Below are 22,425 nucleotides of genomic sequence, written 5' to 3' on the forward strand. Positions count from 1 at the left end.
TTGTTGTTTGCATTGATGTTTCATTAGGCTACGCCTTACTTACAAATCCCACTCCTAAATCCACTCACTATGGAAGCCATAGAAGTGCAAGTTCGATAGTTTTTCTGTGATGGGCCTAATCACATGTATTATACAGTAGGCCTATTGGACTACAGTGACTTATATATTCTGAATGAGAATTAAGGTTATTACAATTGACTGAATGACTGTGTTTACAGTTCACATTTCATTGCTATGCCTGGTCATTTTTCACAGCACAGTTTTCACAGCACAGTTACTTCGCCATGCAGGGCTTCAAGTCGGCAACTTGGCCTACAAAATAAACATTTGTGGAGGAAAAAACATTGGACCACAATGGATGCAAATAAATTAAAATTACGAAAATGTTTTTGTTTTTATCTGAATTTGCCCTATACATTATTTGCCACATGTAAATGTGTTTTACAGTTTTTCTTCCACATTGCAAACTGCATTAATTACATCAATTTTGCAGCAGTAATAATACTTCACCTTTATAGGTTTTCAGTGAGGAGATGCACTGTATAACTTCGCACCCTGTCTTTTCATACATCAATGCAAAGCGCTTCATTTATCTTATTAGCCTATTGACAGCGTTTTACCCAATGATATGATAAATACGTTCTTGATTGATAATACAAAACGAACCAATCAAGAACGACTGCATTTTGTTCCTCGAAGGTTGCCCCGAAACAGGGGGCGGGATAAAACTTGCATTCTCTCTGATAGGCTTGCTTGCTGTCTGTGTTGTTTTAGCGGTTGTAATACTGCGCTGAGAGTGAGTGATCTCGACAATTAGAGTAGATCAGAAACGCGTCGAAGAAAAAACTAAAGGAAGACCTCTTCAAAATATTTCGTTTTGAATGCTTTGCAACCCCAGATAAGGATTACTATCTAAGCGCATATTTCGAAAATTGGCTAGGCTATTGCTTTGTGGTCCGCAGTTTGGAGATCCTAATACACCTGACCTACCACCACCGCTACCTACCTATCTACCCAGCAGTTTGCAGAAGCTCTTGGAGTGAAATATCGTTACAAACTTGAAGAAAGAAGCACGGAGTAAGGATATTTTGTCTGCTCTGCGACCGTAACGTCTCCTTGCAGATTTTTGAGAAATAATCTAATAAAGCACTTTCAGCATGGACATCCATCCTGAATGGCTTTTTTGATACGGAATATCTCACTCGCCGGACAATAGCACGGTGCTTCTCTGGATTCCGCGTAACCTCTTAATATTTCTTGCCGTTTAATTCTACTCTCTTGGATAACACGCACACACCGATACTGCATTCCTGAAAGCAGTTCCTCCTGAAGAAATCAACCCTACTGAGGTGAAGTATCCACAACACTGAAGAACCATCCGCTGATAGCCTACCGCTGGCAAGTTTACGCAGCTCTCCTTACGCGTGCTGTCTCCCAACCCACACTCTGAGGCGAGTGAAGAAAAAGGTAGTCTTATTATTATTTATGTGTTGTATGCATTTCATTTGTTCACTTAAGGGAAGATGATGATGATTTGTAGATTGAGCTCTTACAATGCTGAAAGTAGGTTTTTAATGCGCCACGCGTTGCTGTGCGGTTTGGAGGGGTAGCCTACTGATAGAGGGAATTGGCGTATCAATGTGAAGACGTGCATTTGCTGTCAGGAAATGAATTTGATAAATGAGAGTTTATGTTATTGTTGTTTAGGCTAGAATCATGAATGAATATTGCCTTTGCGAGAATGCGTCAGCCATCAAATATAATTTTTTTATGATGTGCACGCTGAGTGCTGTATTTAGGCTACTACTGATTTTGTGTGATTTTTAGCTTGTGATGGTCTGTTGGTGCAATAGTGAGGCTATACAAAGTCTAATTACGTGTATGTCAGTCTCTGAAAGCCTGAACAGCAACACTGTAGTGGCAGGGATATAGGGCATCATTGTACCTACCTCACCATACTGTAAATATGTGTTGCTACTATCCTCTACATGATTGTTTACACCATGTTCTTGTGGGGTTTGTCTTGCACGTTTGAGCACGACTTGTAGAGTGGGATTAGCTTGTCCATAAAGCTGTTTTTTTTTCATTATAAATTCTGTTTTTTTGGCCTGTATGGAAGATGTCATAATTAAGTATTATACCAAAGATGACACATCTCCTTTTTGTCTTTCCTTGAATGATGAAAACTGTAAGGATTTTTTCTGTAAAATCGTCTTTAAATATTGAAAATGTGCTGTAATGTGCATTTCAGGAAGCATTTTGATCTCAAAGTTTCCTCTCAGAGAGATTTATGAAACACAGGCACAGATTTGTCCCTAGCACTGGAGAGGCAAGTGGGGTGTTGGATTCGCTTTACATGACTACTGCATGAAAAAATAGATGCAGCAAGACTGCATGCATATTCAGTGTACTATGAATGAATATAAATAGCTGCAGCGATCTGTCACAAGGTCATGCTCTGGGAAGCTGCTGGCTCAACTTGTGCTTCAATGACAGTTTTCCCCTCACAGAAACACAGGCAGTGTGTGTTCCTTTAGAGTGTGTTGCACAGGGGCGCAGGAGATGGTTCAAAGTGAGGGGGACCAAATTGTGAGCAAAAACCCAGATCGTGAAATTAGGCTTCCAGATATTGGACCACCACTTCTGACCCACCATCAGAATATTTAAAAATATTGGTCAAAATTGCAAAAATTGGGGAATGGGCAGAATGCCAGATGCCCTCAGACCAGCTTCTTGCTATGTGGGAAGTCTCAGCTTTTACACTTAGGCCTATGCAATTCTACTTTTATTATTTTTGAGTTATTTCACACTGCTTGGGCCAATGGTTTAATACTCTTAACAGCTACATGGGATGTTGGTATTTTATGAAGAATTAAAAGAGTTTATACAGGTCATATGCTTATGATCCAAACACACATGCTCCTTAATCATTGAAGTTAAATTTAAACAATGTTTTTTCTTTCATGAAAAAAAAGTAGGCCTATATTTGTTTTTATATCAGCCAATAGGCCTAGGCTAGTTTAACTGTATGGAGCATTAGCAAATGGTTGACAAGCTAAGCTGTGAATGCAAGCAAAGGAAGCAAACATGCACAAAAACATTCATGCAATGAAATGGGATGTGTTAGAAAGAGAAGTGTAGTGAATATGTTGAGCAGAAACTGAAGTTGGTGACAATAAGCCCAGCACAAGTGACTAAGCTTCCATGCACCAGCACCTGCCAGCAACAAATGACGCAAAACAGTATAATGTACATTATGTGAAATTTGCCTACGTATTGTTTTTTTTTTTTTTTTTAAGTATATTTTTTTGGCCTTTTTATACCTTTTATGATAGTGACAGTGGAGAGTGACCGGAAGTGAATGGGAGAGAGAATCGGGGTGGGATACGGAAAGGACCACGGGGCGGGAATCGAACCTGGGTCGCCGGCGTACAGTGCAGGTGCCCCAGCCAGTTGCGCCACGGTCGGGGCCCAAAAACTGTAAACAAACAAAGTGTCCCCCGAACAAAAACAAAACTCTGTCAGTTTCTCTGAGAATACTGAAGGTTGGGGTGAGCTACCTCTCTGGTGTGTTTCGTTTGGCCCTGGGTTAAAATATAATGCACGTTGTTTTGGACAAAAGCCTCTATATATTCTAATTATATTATAGAAACTATATATTATAATTAAACATATAAATAAAAACATGTATAAATAAACATATAAATAAAAACAAACAAACGCGACTTCCTGCGCAATCGCTGACTGTACCTTTAAGTTTGTTGATGCCATTAATACAACACATTTTGTGTAAAACAACATTCCCCTGAAGTGTACAAGGTAACATGATGTTGTTCCAGAGGCCCATTGTGAGCAGGAGGCAATTGGCTGCACAATAAGAAAGCAGCACTATTCCTCCTCTAATGAACACTTGGCTTTGGTCTTGTGTAAGTGACTCTGTTAAGTGTCTTTATTTGGACATCCACTGATGCAGTGATTCCAAGTAAAGAGTTGTTGACAAAACTCTGAGGAAGGAACAATATTGAAATCTGGTGCATGACAACACTGTGATGAGAGAGACAGCACTTGAAGTCTAGAACATGATCATGGCTGATGAAGACACAGTGAGAGCTCCTTTTTGTATGCATATTGATTAGAGTAACAATTGAAACGATTTTTGGATGAGTTTGAGCTGACCATTTCGAAGATGCAAAGTGTCACATGACTGACAAGGCATGCAATGTTGATTGGATACATTTAGAATCAGACAGCCATTTTTCCATTGAATAACGTATATATGTATGACTGACCAGTTGGGTTACAGAATGTGCTAAAATGAAAACAAGAACATACAGTAGGTGTATTTTGATGATGATGAGTAACGGGGCCTATAAATTAAAGTGTGGCGTTTTTGCTAGACGCAGGCCTATTAGAGCACAAACAGATTGGGGGAGGATAATCTCTAAGCCAAAATGCTGCTGATTAGGATGGGTGACTTACAGTTGTATCCAATGTCTGTCACTCAAGCCTGGGATAGCCAAAGGTGCCATAGAATACCCACGTAATACTTTGATTGATTACTGAAAAATCTGAAGACTCCAGTTTTTATGCATGTGATAACAGACAAAATGTGATTAATAGCAAAGGTGCAGTCATTGCACACATAATGGGCCCTCTCTTTCACATAATGGGCCCTATTTTCGCGAGGCAAAACCTGGCACAAAGTGGATTATCATCCCGACGCAAAGTTTATTCTTATTTTACACACGAGTTTTGCGCCATGCACTTCACTTCTGTTAAGCTTTGCGCCCAGGGGTGTGGCATTTAACGACCTAAGGTAGGGTCTGGTGCATTATCTAAAAATCGCTATCTTGCACAATCTAAAAATCATTACGCCACTGACCAAGAAAAACCTGGTCTAGAGCAAAAAACGCATATGAAGCACAGCTGAAGACGCACTGTCACAAGATGTAAGCAGCAACTCCTCTGCAGGATAAATGACCTTAGGTTTTTTAGTCAGTCTGGCTTTTTTCAGGCTATGTTTTCGATGGTAACCCATTGTAAGTCAATAGTAATTAACTGTATAACTGTTTTGTCATTGACTATGACACCAGTGAAGTTAGTTTCACTTTGTCAATGAGTTCAAATAATAGATGAGCAATAGGCTATACTCTGCTAGGTTTTAGTAAAGCATGGTTTAGTGGAATACCTGTTCCATACGGTCTTCCATGCAAGCAGATTCATTGAAATGCGCTGCTGCCTATCAAAATACTGATGCGCTGTTTGAAGTTCCATTATTGCTATTAAAGGGAATGACAGATGTCATCTCATTGGTTTAAATGATGTTACGCCCAAAACACACCCATGACTGATTAAGAAACATAGGAACGCCTTGACGTTTGATAACAAAACCATTCCCGGAATGGACAACCCACTAAATTTAATTAAGATATTCGCTAGTGACCATGCGTTTTAGATCGCTAAAATAGGGCCCATTGATTTTAGTGAGTGTTTCTTTCAATAAATCTCAGTCTTTGCTACAGTATGATTAAATCATGTCTGTTTGTCTGGTTATGATCAACCATTTCCATACACAGTGCACAGGAATATATGAGGCCTCCCTGTGATGTCCAAGTCCAGTATATCAGTATGTTGGCTATTTGCATCCCCTTCATGCATTCAAAGAATCCCTGGAAATGTGAGGCACAGAGGGAATGTTGCTCCCTAAGATAAACATCCATCAAGAGCCAAGTTCATATGTTAATGGAGCTCTCCAAGTTCATATGTTAATGGAGCTCTCTAACATCCACACACATTCCATTTGTTTCTGCCTCGTCCTCACTTGTGTACATAATCCAGTGACAAACATGGATTGCGATTTGTGTGTGTGTGTGTGTGTGTGTGTGTGTGTGTGTGTGTGTGTGTGTGTGTGTGTGTGTGTGTGTGTGTGTGTGTGTGTGTGTGTGTGTGTGTGTGTGTGTGTGTGTGTGTGTGTGTGTGTGTGTGTGTGTGTGTGTGTGTTCGCATTTAGGAAAATGCAGTGCATTTTGGGCCCATTCAGGTGGCTCACCTTGTTGATCTCTTGTCAGATTAGGATTACAGGAGTATTGTTAAATCCCACATTTCTGCCGCATCGGGGTGGAATATCATCCATTATTGCGTGACAGGTAATCGCTCATCCCACCACAGCGCACGTCACCCCAGGAGTGAGCGTTCTCCAGACCGTCAGCCATGATGTGTGCATTGTATATGTGGGGTGATGGCCTGTTTGAGTAGGAGTGATCAGTGACATTAAGGGTTGTGAGCCTGCCAGAGAGGAGTTGGCATGGCGCTCGGTAGAGTGCTTGTGTGGGCAGAGAGGTGGCGCAGCAGAGGCTGAATGAGCTTTTATGGCCACGGCACCTGCTCGCGTGGCACCAGACGCCCCAAGACCCGAGCCTGTTTGGTATGCGCCGGAATTCTCAACAGTGCGTCGCCTGCTCAGCCTGGCCTGGCACATAATGGCACGGTGGTTTAGCCGAATTCTTTGTGTGGAAGTGCAAGGCAGTTCCATAAACAAAGCTAAAGGCAGCCACGTAAAACGAAAACATGGTTTGCTGTTGGAGGCTCTGAAGTCTGTCAGTAGCGTGCCATAATAAATTTTATTTTGGATGAATTCCTTTCAGTTAGTTTGTTTACAAAAATTATATTTTTATGTTTGCATTTTCCATGAGTTACTGCACATAGCAGTGAAGGACATAGCCAAGGATTGACTTGGTAATCAGTGCATGATTGGCTGTATCAGGTCCTGGTGATTGGACTATACCACTTACTTATAGACGGTTTTGTAAAGGGGATTGTTTGTTTTTTAAATGTGGACTTCCCTTTTATCACTTCATGTGCTAATGAGCTACTATTTCTGAAATGTTTTGTGTATAGGAGCATTTTCTGGTGACATCATTTGCATGCTGTGGGGATTAATTCTGCATCTAGCTCTTCCTCTCCTCTCCTCGTCTCTTCTCTACTTGATGATGTTGTATTATTATTACATAGAAATTAATTGTGTGGTGTATTCATTAGGTTTTCAAGGTCTATCCTTTGGGTTCTTTAGGTACTTAATGAAGTATAATAATGGTGGTATTAAAAAAATCAGTGTGTGGATTTGTTTGTAAAAATACATGCACATCATCAAAATCTGTACACACACACACACACACACACATGTATGGGTACATACACTCCTATACCCCTTCACCCTGCTCATCAACAGAGGTCTGTGACTCCCAAGGAGCCCGTGGCTGAACCCCCCTCTGAGGACCCCATAGATTGGTTTGGACTTGAAAAAAGAGGTTGGATGAGCTTAGAGATCAGCATAATGCATATGCTCTGCTCTCCGAGTCTGCTGCCACGAGGCGCCCATGATCTGCTCAAATGTGATTATATTTAAGAAATTCACAGATTATCCATCCATCCACAGTAGCATGGCTTAGGAAAAATAAATCTGGGCAAATTTTGGGAATGATTGGGGAAGGCATGCATTTTGGGAAGGTCCTTCAGTTGTCCTTTATTAAATACCATTCCGTAACCAACTGTGAGAAACATATACATTGATTACGTTTACATGCACATCAGTATCCCGGTTTTGATCAGGATTTTGAAGTATCCCGGTTTTGTATTTGCGCATGTAAACAGATCTCGATTTCAGAACCCCGGATAAGTCCTTATCCTGGTTTTGAGAAACCCTATGCTAGGTGGAGTACTACGAAAGAAACCAGGATACTGCTCCATGTATACACCTTATCCCGGTTTCTAATGCAAACTTGCAATTGCATTATGAACCGGGATAAGGTGTGCTATTAGAACTATATTGTTGCCAACCATCATGTATAGAGGGTTATTAATAACCCGGTTTCTTTGTGTTCATGTAAACACCATATCCTGAATATGATCAAAATAGGGATAAGCCTCATAACCGGGATACTGAATTCATGTAAACGCAGTCCATGATAAAGGATAAACAATTGTATAGCACAAATTAGGGGGTGTAGGACAATGTGAATATTGCAGTATTATGTTGTGTAATTTGTGTTTTTCTTAAATCTGGCCACTCAATAGTATCGTTGTAATCTATGTTAAATAATATAATTATTAGTAATAAACATTTTTACTTACATTTTATGCAGATAGTGTGTGTCTTTAAACAATGACAGTTTTCATAAATCTGCCTATCTTATCGCCAGAATCTTGCCAAAACACAGCCATAGCATATACTGTATTGCCTAGTTCGGTCTTCAAATACAATAGCCCCAGCTAAACATATACTCTAGCCTTGCATTTTGAGTCCCTTGTGTCAGAACTGCAACAGCATCTGGGGGCATTGCTTGCTTTTTGTCCCAATTTTTCAGTGCCAGCACCTTTCACAATATTTCACTGTTGGTATGAGCAGCGCATTCTCTCTCACTAGGCTTGAGCTCATTCTTCTCAGTGTTTTTCCACAGGCTGACCTGAAATGACTGCCAAAGTAGTGATTTTTCTTAAAACAAGATTTTGCAGCATCGCCTCTCCCTTCTCCACAGTACCCTGGCACCGTTATTAAAACAACAGCCTGCCAGTGTGCTGTGACATCTGACTGGAGGTTAATCTGTTCGCTTTTGTCTCCCCCGATGCAAGCCAAACGGGATGCTCTCTCGGCATAAAGGCAGCGCAATTAAAAGCCCAAATCCCTTTGCTTTTTTTGCAAAGGAGGGGGAAAAAATGGGCCAAATACAGAAATATCCCTCCCTCCGACATTTTCTCGTTTGATCCCTCCGACCCTTACCTCGGAATGACGGCAGCTAAAAGCATGAGACAATCAGGGTCACTGTATGCTCGGTGCCCTCTCTCCCTACAGGCAGCCTTCTTATTCTGCTGGAAAAAAAGTTATTTTAAATTGATGGGGATTTTGTGAGTGTGTTAGTTTGATTGTGTATGTTCAATGTTAATTTGATCATATGTTTGTGTATTGAGTGCTGTAAATGCATGTGTGAGGAATGTGTTGTTGATGTTGTTGTTGTTGTTGTTGTTGCTGAAGTAATCTATTCTTCTCTGAGAGGATTAGTCGGTAGATCGCAGGAATAAAGTTTTGGCGGACATGACTGATGCGTCATCGCCGTTGCCACCCAATGTGCACTATATTTCAAAGTAGCCCGTTTCCATTATCTGCACAGCATTTCAGGAAGGATGGATTATCGATGTTTTCACCCCCCCCCATATCCCCCTCCATTTCCTTGTCCCTTTCTTCATTCCAGCCCCTGGCAGGAAGAGGGAGATAAAGAAAGACCCAGTAAAGAGTAGTAGTAGCAGCGGCTGCAGAGATAAGGCACGCTCACAAATATCCCCCCATCTTAAGGGAATCTGTTGTGTCTGTGTTACCCCCCCCCCCCCCCCCCCCCACACACACACACACACACACACACACCTTGGATCTGAGCATCTACTAATCCTCTCTTTTTGGGCATCCCTGCCCCTGTTTTGGCTTTGAGCTGTCTGCATTGAGGGAGGGTGGGGGGGGGGGGGTTAGCTCGTCTGATCTCATAGGTAACATTCCATGTTCCATGTAATTCATCCTCCCTGTGCCCAAGCTTGCGGGCGCATTCGTCGACGCCAAGGCGGAGAAACCCATTCCTCGTGTCTCCCTCGAGTGGCCATCCTGATGGATAGGTAGAGTGCACAGTCACACTATTGGGGATTAACCCCCCCGACGCTCCACGCCCAGACTTGATTATGTGGAGGGATAAGAGCTGCTTAATTGTAATCACTGGGCCACCCTGTGATGGTAAACACAGCTGTGTGTGTGTGTGTGTGTGTGTGTGTGTGACTGTGTGTGTGTGTGTGTGTGTGTGTGTGTGTGTGTGTGTGTGTGTGTGACTGGCTGACGAATGAAGCTGCAGACCACATCCTCCCCACCTGCATGGTTGCCATCAGGGGATCCTGCAGTCTGCCCTGATGGCAAGTTCAGGAATTAAGCTCTCACTTCTACTGCTCATCTGCCTCCTGCCAACAACAGCTCGGCGTCTACCCGAGCGTTCAGCCTGGCAAGCAAATGATGGCATTGAAGAAAAGCAATTTGTTATTGTCTGAATGAGCCAAAGTTTAGTGCAGTTGTTTGCATTTTTTGCTGGCTCGTCGCCAGAACTCTTTGGCTTTTTTGCATTGTCCTCTGCAATAGGGGGAGCTCTTTAAATGTTTGTTTATTTTGAGTCTCTTTAGCGTCGACTCCACCCCTGAAATTGTTGTGCATCATGCTGCTATTTTGGTCGTTCCTGGCATGCCCTTATTTTCTGCTGGATATCTAAAAGCAGGATGATGCAAACTTTGTGTAACGCAGTGCCACTGGCAGCCTTTTCTCACTGGCGTCGGTTTGATCGCCTCTATTTTGAGATGCGGTTTTTGTGTATGAACGCATGTCGCGACCGTGCAGAGAACGAGCCTCACCATTGTCAAAGGAAGGCCTTCCGTGCTGGTGCCATATCTGATGTCGTCGCAGTAAGGCTGATGCGACACCATCAATGGACATCCCAGAAACAAACTCCATCCTGTTTAAATTGTTGTTTGCATTGGTATGCCAGTTTGAATGTAGGAAAGCATAGGAAACTATAGCTGCTCGTTAGTTAGTTAGGTGTTCTGAACAGACAAAGTGTCATGTCATGGACAGGCTGTGTTTGTTGTTATAGTTATTTTCTAGGATGGCTCAGTTTGTTTGTTTTGATGGCAGAATCCATTGATCCTTGATTTGGGGTGTCTCAGGAAAAGCACCATATGGTGCTGTTTGTTCAGCGCTAATGGTTTAGCCCTGGGGCTGCCCGTGCAGCGAAAGAGAAGCTGGTGCCACAGCTCCATACATTTTGTGTTGCTAGGCCTCCCCCCATGTGTGGTGTGCTGCTGAGGCAGTAGAGAGTGGAAGGGTATGGGGGGGGTTGCTGTGGGAAAGTGCTGTCCTAATGAACCCTCTCCACAGTCGAGGGAGAGCATGGCCCTGGGCCTCTAGGGAGAGGAGCTTGATCCTCTGCTCTGCCCATACTAAGGACAGCCTCAGCTTTAGCTCTTTCAGAGGAGCTATTTGTTTCTTCAGTAACAGTAACAAAAACAGCTGCGTCAGGAGGATCCACTTAAAAAATGTCGTGTGTGTGTGTGTGTGAGTTTGTGTGTGTGTTTGTATATATGTGTTTTCATGGAGGTAAGTCAAGGCTATCTCTGGGCTACCACTGGCTTTTCTCTTTCTTCTAATTAGAACCCAGGACCCAGCAACCTGGCCAAACACCTCATCTCCCTTTCCACCAGAACAATTTAAATTGAATTACTTTTAGTTGTTTTCTCCGCTGTATTTGATGCTATTGTTCAGAGATAAATTGGCTTTTGAAAAGTTCTTTTAATTAGATGTATGCAGAAAGCTCCTGACTGTTTTGCATAGTCGTGCTCTCTTCGAGTCGGGTCTTCCCATTCCGGAATGGCAGGGGATTAGTAGAGCTCAGAAGACTGTGTTTTTGAATGCATTTCAAAAGCTGGCTCTTCAAAACGCACTCAGAAAAGAAATAATAATGAGCTTTAGACCAGGAGTAGTCAGTGAGCGTCTGCGTTCCCCATTATGCAATCACCAAAGAAAACCCCTGCAAGTTGCAGGAAAATAATAGGCCACTGTACACGTAAGCCGTGGCAAATAAAAGAATTAAAAATCGAATTAATTGAACGGCCTGCCTCGCAGTGGATCACATCGCGTCTAAGCCGCCCGTAAGTCGGCTTCTCATGTGAGGGGTCGAACTGTGGCACTTGCTCCTGAAATCACCAACCCAGCGTGCTTGCGTTGAAGTACATTAAGCAGCCTTTTGGCTGAAGATAAACAGATAAGCAACTGATGCGGTAGAGTCCTAATGATCTACTCATTACACGCGAAGGTCCTGATCCGAAACCCCTTATCTGTATAGACACAGAACCATAGAAACTACAGATTTACCCATGAGGTAGCTCTTGTTCCTGTTTCAAGCCTATTTTGGATGCCGGTTCACGCTCCTGCTCTCAGTCTCCTATGTGAAGGCCACAGTAATTAGTATGGGAAGCTTCTTTTATTGTTGAGGAATGGGGAAAAAAGCCCAAAGGTCCATGTTCTCAGAGAAGCAGCACTATTAGGAGACAAATGCTGGACATTATGAGTCTATTCCCTCGTTTTGCTTGTTTTATCTGCTTTTTGCTAGAACAGGTATGGGGAGCAGGTGGTCAGACTTTTGCTATACTGGCACATCCTGGAGTAAAAAAAAAAAAAAAAAAACTATTATCCAAGTATCTGAGATGTATTTTCTCTGATGTTCAATTGGCTTCTGTGAAAAATAATGGGAAAGCTGGCCATTTCCGAGTGATGCCTCCGAGGAATGAACAGGAAATCTAGTGGCATCCTTATATTAGTTGACATTTCTCTCAGTCGGACTCCACAGAGGCAGTTCTCGAGCCTTGAACAAGCTGTTACTTCCTTTTTAGGAAAAGAGGGCTCAAGTGTCACTGGCATTGAGCTCAGGCCATTAACGACGTTGTGTGTTCAACGTGTCAGGCCGGCACACCCTGATGGTGTGATAGTGTACAAAGGAAAGAAAGAAAGACAAATGTTTTGTGCGGAGGTCAGGCAGCATCAGTTCATAAAAAGACTGTCACTTGAGGTGGCAAAACATTCTTTCTATCTTTCTCTCCCTCCCTCTCTTCTCCTCATTCTCTCCTTTCTCTCCACTTAAACGCTGGCATGGAATAAAAGAGCGGTTCTGTCTGCTGCAGAATGCGGCAGTGGATGTGCCAGCTCTCTCATCAATGCTCCTTTATGTGAGGGAGGCTTCCGTGGCGGACCAGTCCAAGGCTCTCCAGTCTCTCGTTCTCTCCCCACAGTCTTGGGTGTGAAAGGCAGGGGCCTTGATCAGCTGAGGCTGGATGAGGTGAGCGTGAGCGAACGAGCCGTCACATCTGCTTTCTCGCACACAAATGGAGACTAGTATCTTTTATTATATTTTTTTACCTCTACAAAGGATCTTATGTTTCCAAAGTAATTTGTCTGTCTGTCTGTCTGCCTGCCTGCCTCCCTGCTTGTCTGTCTGTCTAAGTAAGCAGGAATATGTAAAAACAATGACAAGCATGGTCTAAGAAAGAACCCATTAAATACGAAAACGAGATACGAATTCCTGGGCCGTTCCACAAATTTAGTTTCACTTTCGCCCACTTTTTTTTTAGTTATCATGTTTCGTGACACAGCAGATGGCATTTGGCCTTTGTGGAGGCCCGTGCTCTCCGAGTGCTCTTTTTCATATGTTTATTTTTTCTCAGCTTTTTTTTGCTACGCCGCCCAAACCTGGAGAATGTGAGATATAGGTTTATTAGAGCGTGCCTCATGCGTGGTGTGCACACACAGCCGAAAGCAGATAGCCAGTTTCTGTGTGTGAGTGTGTGTGTGTGTGGTGAGTAGTGAGGGAGGGAGGAAGACAGAATGGAGAGAGAGCCATGAAATCAGATCTGCTGTGCCAGCGCCCACAGCGTGCACACACTCACACATGAACTCGTATACACACTTGTGTACACACACACACATAGACACACACAGACTCGCACTCATTTGCAGATGCACACGTTGGCATTCCATCAGCGGTAGCTTTGCAGAGGCATCTGGATGGCAAAACCCAGTCTTCACCCAGGAGACATCCCTTTAAGCTGTTTTATGTCTAGTCGCAGAATATCTGCAGCATTTACTGAGCAAAATATTCTACCTGGACTTCACACATGAATATGTATGGCCTGGATTCTGTGAACGGTTACAGTGAAATGTCAGATCAGATCATGCCTGATCTGCCCCAACTCAAGGTCAATACCTATCTTGTTAACTTCAAGCTAAGTTTTCCATAAATAGTTGTTGATACTCGTAGTCATTAATTATGTACTAGTAAAGTGCAAGGTGCTAACATTGCTGGTGCTAGCTGTTGGCAATGGGTGTTTCATCTTTAAATGGTCCATAGCAGACGTGTTCTTGTACATTAGTACATCTCACTCTCACTTACCAGTCACTACTGTGGTCTCATTTTCCTGAGGTACTTCCATACATAGGAAAGCCTAGCCTGTTTAGCCTTTAATAATTTTGTCCATGCATGACTAGTTAACTGCTGCTTACAGTACTGACTAGTAATTTTAATTGTTGATAAGATGATGTAAGTTGATGAAACCCCTAATGTTTACTGATATAGTATTTATACCAAGCATGGCAGGAAGACATTTGTGCCCTGTTCTTTAACAACATTCTAGATACTGTCTATTAGCAGCAGACTTAATGGTACCAGCTAATGTTAGCATAAAAAGTAGAATGGTCCGGCTTTATACCATGCAGCTGCATTGTAACTGTGGCATAATCTGGAGATGTGATGGTGGGATAGATTCAGTGGCGGAAATGCTACTCTGCTTTACCATGGCTTCATGTAATTCAGGGACATCACTGTGAATATCCTTCCTTTGGAAATCCCATGGCTTTCAGGTAGCAGTTATCCAAACAACATTTTCATTGCTGTTATGGTCTGGGTTAAAATGGTTTAAATTTAAATGGTTTTGACAAGACTCCCTCTCCCCATTATATTGTTATTCTACCTGTCAGTCAAGCGATGGCTTTATTGCTCCGCCTCCTGCTGTTACGCTGACTGATAAGGGCTTACGGATTGGCTAGGGAGCGTTTTATTTCCCTCGTGAAAGCGAGAGCTCTGATGAAGCACACTCTTGAGTTATGGCTACTGTCCTCCTCAAATGGCCTCCTAATTGCACGAATCGTGTGGGTATAATTCAGCCCGCTTTTGGTGCGAGCCATCATTGGCCCCGTCCCACAGTCATCAGTTAGAGTGGTAATTGCAGTATGGACCAGGTCCTACTACACTCTCTCTCCCACTCTCTCTCTCTCACTCTCTCTCCCACTCTCTCACATTCTCTCTCTCCCACACTCTCTCGCTCGCTCGCTCGCCTGCTTGCTAGCTAATTAACTAATGGGAAAAAAACACGATGTGTCCATAGAGTCCTGAGTGCCTCCTAATCGGGAAACAATGTGTTGCACTCCACCAGAACAGCCCTCTTGGACACCGTGCTGCAGAGAGAGGAAGAGCAAGAGGGCCGTGTGACAGATGGAAGAGTGAGTGCTAGAGAAAGAAGAGGAAGAAAAAAAAGTTGGTGATAAAAAAATTAAAATGGGCTAGAACTAGAAACATGGCCTGTGCCGCCACAGAGTGTAGTATTGATCCATGGCAGATTTCATCTGCGCATCTCTCGGACTCTCCATCTGAACAAATGGTGTTGATTAAAAACCGTCCTCCTCCAACAGCAGGTAGGAGTAACGTGAGTTGTTTTCCGAGCCAGCCAGCGGTGTGTTATTCAGAGGTCTTGGCTGGAGAGCGTAGCCTGCCACACTGGATAGAAAGCCCCAACACTTAGAAGATCACTGAAGCAGCAGCAGCAGCAGCAGCAGCAGCCCCAGCAGGATACCCCCTGATATTGCCACCATGGGGGGAGGGAGTAAAGAAGGAAGAGATGAGAGAGAGAGATAGAGAGAGATAGAGGGAGGGAGGGAGGGAGGGAGAGAGGTGGGGGTGGTGTCATGAGAGCAGGGATGCATTTCATCATTCGGAGAGAGTGAATGTCAGGGGTGGGGGGTGGGGGTGTGGTGGGTTGGGGTGACAGCTCTTTGAGGGCTTTGGAAGATGGGTGAAGGGTGGGGAGGTGGCTGAGGAGGGACTGCACGGTTCGAAATTCAAGGGCAGTCCTTTGTAGAGGAAGCCACCTGACCAGTGATGGAGAAGCCATACTACACTCTATAACTCATCTAATGCCTGCTCAGTGCATGCACTCTTATGCTATTGTAGGTCACATATCAAAAGCTTGTACATGCCTCTCGAAACGTGTTTGCCATATAAATGTTTTACACAGTAGTTTGCAAGTATGAGTCTCTCTCTCTCTCTTTCTCTCACACACACACACCGAAAAAAGAGCCTCACTACAGTGAGTCATACCAGTTTAGTCCGATGGTGTCATCATTTCATGAATGGACCATGTCTGAGAAATGGGACAGGAATGTCATCACACTGGACAAATAGGACACGCATGGCGAAGCTTTGTCAGTGTGTGTGTGCAAGGGTGACTCTGCCTCTAATGAAATAGTGGGGTTTGCAGTCCTGTGGGAAATGGACAGCCTGGAGCTTTCTTTCTCTCTCTCTCTCTCTCTCTCTCTCTCTCTCTCTCTCTCTCTCTCTCTCTCTCTCTCTCTCTCTCTCTGTCGTGATCATAACCCATGCTGCATTGCTCAGTGGACCCCATTGAAGAATAGTGTGAGGTGCTACCTTGAAGTTGCACCACTGTGGATCTCAATTCTAACACGCTCCAGCAGTCAGCGAATCCTGCACTGCCTGCAAGAATGACTGGAAGTAGACCGCCTGACTAATTTGGTACGCTCCAAGTGACTCAGTTTGATATGGTACGCTCCAAATGAGATGTAGATTGTTGGAGGAAGTAGCACATCCTCTTTATCTGAAACGTGCACCTGTGTTGGCTTCAGATGGAGCTTATTCTCGGTTTCAAGGGCAGCCTGGCTAGGCCCGTTTGTGTCGCTCGTTTGTTTCTGAGGTTTGCTAATGATCTCTGATCATCAAACGCTTTGCTCAGATTGGAGTTTCATCCTCCACGTGCTGTGATTTGATATCAGACATCTGGAGGGAGTTGTCTTTTCAACACTGACATGAAAGCCTAAGATGTGTTGAAGCCTGTAAGTGTATTCTTCTTGCTGGTGAGGTTCTACATGCATGTTGAACAACATGTTGTGATAGAGTTGATGCTGTATTTAAAAGATTGATTGATTGATAGAATATTCAAAACATATATAATATTTATTTGCAATTGAAAAGTTCACAGACCATGCAATGATTTTTTGAATGCATTCACTGCTTCAGTTATGTTATGAAGGGATTTGTATTTTGTTATTTTAAAAGAATAAACCAAAGGAAATTAATTGATAAGTGATGCAACGTTTGATTAAACTGTCGGTCTCTCTCTCCATCAGACAACTAATTGGTCTCATTCCCAACATTTATCATGCCATTTTTTTTCCATTGGAATCTTTTGACCTTTCTGAAAGTCCCTCTAAGTCAGATGGAATTCCCGTCGCACTGCTGAATCGTTTGACCTCGGGAACCGCATTAGCTTCACAGGCCCCCAGTGCGGCGATAATAATTGGAGCCAATCTCTTGCCCTCTCTTGCCCGGTTTCACCAAAAACATGAAAATTTTTCTCCCTTGCATTACTGTCAACCGGCTTCTCCCATAGATGTTCTTGTGTCAGCGCTGTTTGATATGCAGGAAATGGATCAGGAAACAATTAGGCACCATGACAAGTTGAGCGACCTCAATTACTTCTGTTGGAATGATGGCGGTTACACTGCAGACAGAACAGATGCCAAAAAATTCCGCTGTACCATGAGGTTCAAGAGTGAGTTTTTAAAGAGTACTCGATTCATTTACATGTGTGTTCTCACGTTTTTCTTTACAACTTCTACAAGGTGAAAGGTATTGCTTGTTGTTTTTGTTTTTTTTACACTTATTTTTGTTCTCATCTGTCAGAAGGGGTCAAGTTCTTGAGAGTTCTCACAGCGTTAGGGTTCATGAACAGTACACGGACGTGCCTCCCACTCCTTTGAGAGTTAGAGGGGGTCTCACCTCGAACAAAGCAATTGACGCTCTTCATGTGCACAGCCTCTCAAAGGGGGAATTATCCCTGTTCAGAATTTAAACGTACCCTTCAATACATGTGAGGAGGAGGTCCTGTGTAGTACATCCTCTCCATTTCAATCTCCTCTCCTCACCAAGTTCTACCAGTGGTGGGGAGGGTTTTTGAAAATGGAGGCAGTTTCCTGAGAAACATTCATCGGGTCGGGCCAGAAAGCTCTCCAACTAAATTCATGTTTCTGCCTCTGCTAATGCTCTTTATATGTCATCCTCAGACCGGGCCACCACTTTAAGTATCTCCTGAGCCAGATGGTTAGGAATGACGAATGCATAGAAACTCCAGGGCATCTGTTCAGATCATCACAGACACTAAAAACAGATCATTAAATCTGTATGAGAGGGAGAAAGTCTTGCCAGCTCATCCACTACGGACATAACAGCTTATCACTGGAGATCAAACACAGGGCACAGTGTCATCGCGTTCAGTGAGTCCTTAACAACGGTTGTTGTTGGTTTTATAATAATGAATCTGTCTGAAAGCAGCACCAAAAAAGGATAGCCAAAGCCTACTGGAGGTCAGATTTACATACAGGTCAGATTTGTTTGAACCTCTTTTGTCTGATGGACCTAAGACATTATAGGATCTGCGAGGGGGGATTACCTTAGGAAGTGGCCTTGCACTCTTCTGTGGCGAGATAATGAACAGCGCGCACTGGAAGAGGCTGCTACGGGAAACCCGGAGTATCGGGATCCTAGTCCGGAGCTCATTTTCCATAATGGACACAACTGTCTCCCCTGCTCCACACTCAATTCCTCTAGTCTCTCCAGCCCAATCTGGGCTTTTGGGCATCAGCCCCTGGCCTCTGAGGCGCTCGGCAACATTTCCAACAGCTGGTCCAGTCAGCAAGATGTAGGCAGATTAAAGAGACAACCCCCCCCCCCCATGCCCCCCATCCTGCAAGTCTTTCATTTTGATCCCTTATGTTTCTTCTATTCACAAAAAAAGAAAAGAAAAAAAAAAACACCAGCCGCAGTCTTTCAGAGAAAGATGAATTGCTTTAATACACGTTCATACAGAGCGAGGCGTTTCATTTTGAAGTGGCGTGCTTTATTGCTGTTGTCCATTCCTAATACAGGCTGCAGTGCGTTTCGTGGCGCCTGGTTGATTTCATAACATGTCATTCTGCTGCTTTACCAGGCTCCACATATGTCACTGTCAGACATCAGTAGCGCCCATGAACAGTTCCATGAGAAGGTAATGGTGTTTGTCATCATAAAGTAAATTTCAGTGTGCTACAGTGGGAAGCCTTTTGAACATGAAAACTAAAAAGTGCTGTCATGTGCTAAGCGATGTGCAATCCCAGGAGGAAACCCATCAGCTCCACTCATCCCGCACTGATTTATGGAAACGATAATTATGCCCCCCACACCCCCGATTGGAGAAGCTGTGAATGCAGTTAGCAACATCACCAGGGAGACCATACAGCCTATAAATCAGTATGTGAAATACATTTTGTGCAGCAAGAGCTGCTGCCATCATATTTTCCTCCCTATGCATACTGCAGGGCGATTACGATTCTGTACAAGCCAGATCAAAGCATTGGGAGCTGACTGCCCCATGGTGGATTGCTGTAATGGAGCTCCTATATGAAAAGCTTGACACACACAGCAAAATGCTTTATGTAGAGTGCCAGCCTGGTAATATAAAAATGGTTGATGGGCTATAAATTGCAGTTATGTAACAATATGAGCATAGCAATGGGTGGTTTAGACGAGTGTTCATTCCATCCAGTCAAGCACTTTTAATGCACTCCAACTGTGTATTACTGAAACATAACACACTGTCACAAATGACATTTGTGCTACTTCACATCATATATTTTATTTGTAACCATGGAGTCAGCCGTTGAGGAGCACAGGCTCGTTTCCATGCTGTGCCATACGGTTGCCGTGCTGTGCTGCGCTGTGTTGTATTTTTCTTCTGTCGGTGTGCTGGATCATGGCCGCCGGCTTCAGGGGATTCTGTTCCGCCTCTGCCTTATTGTTCTGTGGGGATGTAACCCAGAATGCATGACCTTCCCCTCCTCCCTTGAACACAAGGGCTGGATTAAGAGTCAGATGACTGTATCTGAGGCGCTGGAGGTTTCAATCTTCTTACCTCGCTGCTGGGTATTTAGGTTGGCAGAGCACGTGGGTATTACTGTACGAAAGCGAAATGATACTTCCGTGTCCACAGTGTGACCAAAAATACAGGCTGGTGTATGAGCGTTTGATGTGTGTTTTATATGTATGTTTTTTTATGTACTTTTGTGTGTGTGTGTGTGTGTGTGTGTGTGTGTGTGTTTCAGGTTTTGTTTTTACTCAAAACATGCATTGAACAGTGAAGCTTTGCATTCTTTCAATACCACTAGAGTCAAACAAATCTTTGGTTCCTCTAGTATTTCTGTGTGTGTGTGTGTGTGTGTTTGCGTTTGTGTGTGGCTATGTGCGTGCATGTGTGTGTGTGTCACAGAGATGGCTCACCTCTTTTTGCAAAGCCAATCACCCGGCTAAACCTTCTCCCTCCTACACGTGAACCATGATGCGGCAGTCCTGCGGTCCAGCCTAGCCAATGCTGGAGGTGGGCAGCCGCCGGCAGTGGCAGTGACGCTGACCTTTTGACCTGGCTCTCTCTGTACTTTCCATTTCTCTCAGACTGTGTCCACTCCTCAGCCATGCCCTCCCCGCCACCCTCCACACCCCACCCCCCCAAGCCTCCCTGACCGGCCTGGCCGCCTGCTGGCTGACCCCCCTGGCCCCTCAGCCTTCATCACACTGAGTGCAGGCAACCATTAGTGCTTATTACGCTGCACCAAGATAAGCTCACCCCCATCTGCTAATGCTGCTAGGGGACGGGGACTAATTACAAGGCACTTCCCATTCAACCTGCTTTTGCCCCCCCCCCTTTGTGTTGTTGTAATGACATTCTATCTGTAGTTAATTGTTAATTGGTGATACTTTGTTATGGATTAAATGTGTTAAATACTTGTCATTTGTATTAAATGGATTTCAACTGAGCTGCAGCAAAAAAGGGGACAAAGAACATCTCTCATCATCGCAAGTGAGAGCTCTGACATCGTTGCCAGATTTTATTTTTTAAGCTTTCCGTTTCCAGATTTTTTGGTTTTTGATCACATACAGTATGTGTTGCATCTGCTCAGTAAGACTCTGTGACACTAGCATCACTTTCCCATAGGCTTTTAATGGCTGCATATCAAGAAGTTTAGGCCAGTTTCAGTAGTCGTTGCCTTAAACACTTTCAGAAAGGGTATTTTGAACCTTTAGCATATGTGAACATGTACATACATTCCAAAGTGTCCCAGTGAGGCTCTTCATTAGAAACCTTTTCCTGTAAGAGATCACAAGACAACCCTTCCACTACCGCCCCCCTCCCCTCTGCACCCCACATCCCTACCCCATCCCATCCCATCTCATCTGCGGCAAGTGAGATTGCATCACGTCTCTGCGGTTACTAAGGCGACTGAGAAATGATCATTAGTGTATCTTTCTGTGTCTTTGATTTTCTATTTATTGCATAAGAAAATTCTAGAAAGATCTGTGAGAGGGAAAAAAAGCTGGGTGATGTTTTTGGGTGTATCATCTGTTGCACATTAAGAGATGGAAGAGAGAAGTCTCAGTAATCAAAACGATACCCAAAGGAGTCTCCCTGGAGAGTGCCAAAGCCAGCTTTTCTAGTGCGATGGCTCCAGCGTTTCAGTCTCAACTCCCGCATGCAATTTTAATTTAGTTTTAATTTGACTGGCATTCCTTCAGTGCTCCCCTTTTTTCCTGTCAGACAGGTGAGCTACTACCGTGAAGAGCTTGACTCTACACCATGAGCTTGTCATGGTCTTATGAGTAACTGGTGTGTGTGTGTGTGTGTGTGTGTGTGTGTGTGTGTGTGTGTGTGTGTGTGTGTGTGTGTGTGTGTGTGTGTGTGTGTGTGTGTGTGTGTGTGTGTGTGTGTGTGTGTGTGTGTGTGTGTGTGTGTGTGTGTGTGTGTGTGTGTGTGTGTGTGTGTGTGTGTGTGTGTGTGTGTGTGTGTGTGAGTGTGTGTTTGTGTATTATCCATGTGTGTTTGTGTCTGTGTTTCTGTTTTATCCATGTTTGTATACTTTGTGTGTGTGTGTGTGTGTGTTTGTTTGTTTGTGTAGTATCCGTGTGTGTGTGTGTGTACTTGTAAAGCAGGCTTTCTGAATGCTGACATGGCTCAGGTAGGATGAGCAAAGCCTCGTTGAGCACACTTGACAGCTCGCTCATTTCAGACTGTAAAGAAATTCAGGCATCCATGTTTTGAGGTATGTGTATTTGTGTGTGCGAGCGTGTTTGCTTACACATGTGTGTGCTGTGCATCTATGTGCGTGTGTGCATGAGCGAGCAGGATAGGGAGATTAATCGGGTTACTGCAAAGAGCTAATTATAGTCAGTCAAGAGCTGCACATGCTGTCCTCTGGTCCTTCACTGTATGTTAAAATACATGCACAAACATGGCACACCAACCCATTACTCTTTAGCTAGCGCTGGTGATCAAAGCACAGGCTGGTCACCAAAGCCTCTGACGGACGTTCACTGAATCTGCTCTACAGCCATAGATATTTCGGTTCGCCCTTCCCTCTTTTTCAGATATAAATAGAAGAAAAGCATTGATCTCCCTGCCCATGCCCCACCCTTTCAACCACAGACC

General features: G+C 43.8%; 1 long non-coding RNA gene across 1 annotated transcript in view; it reads left to right on the forward strand.

Annotated features, from left to right (window-relative positions):
* The first annotated feature begins 1,225 nt into the window (after positions 1-1,225).
* The window catches only part of LOC143106145 (uncharacterized), a 58,078-nt gene continuing 36,878 nt past the window's right edge, over positions 1,226-22,425 (forward strand). Inside the window, exon 1 of the long non-coding RNA XR_012983632.1 lies at positions 1,226-1,467. This is a non-coding gene — a long non-coding RNA (uncharacterized LOC143106145). The remainder of the gene's footprint in view (positions 1,468-22,425) is intronic.

The sequence above is a fragment of the Alosa pseudoharengus genome, unplaced genomic scaffold, assembly GCF_046254945.1.
Source record: "Alosa pseudoharengus isolate Yale_2024_CS ecotype anadromous, Long Island Sound unplaced genomic scaffold, YU_APseudo_1.1 YU_APseudo_1.1_scf_6, whole genome shotgun sequence".
Lineage (NCBI taxonomy): Eukaryota > Metazoa > Chordata > Actinopteri > Clupeiformes > Clupeidae > Alosa > Alosa pseudoharengus.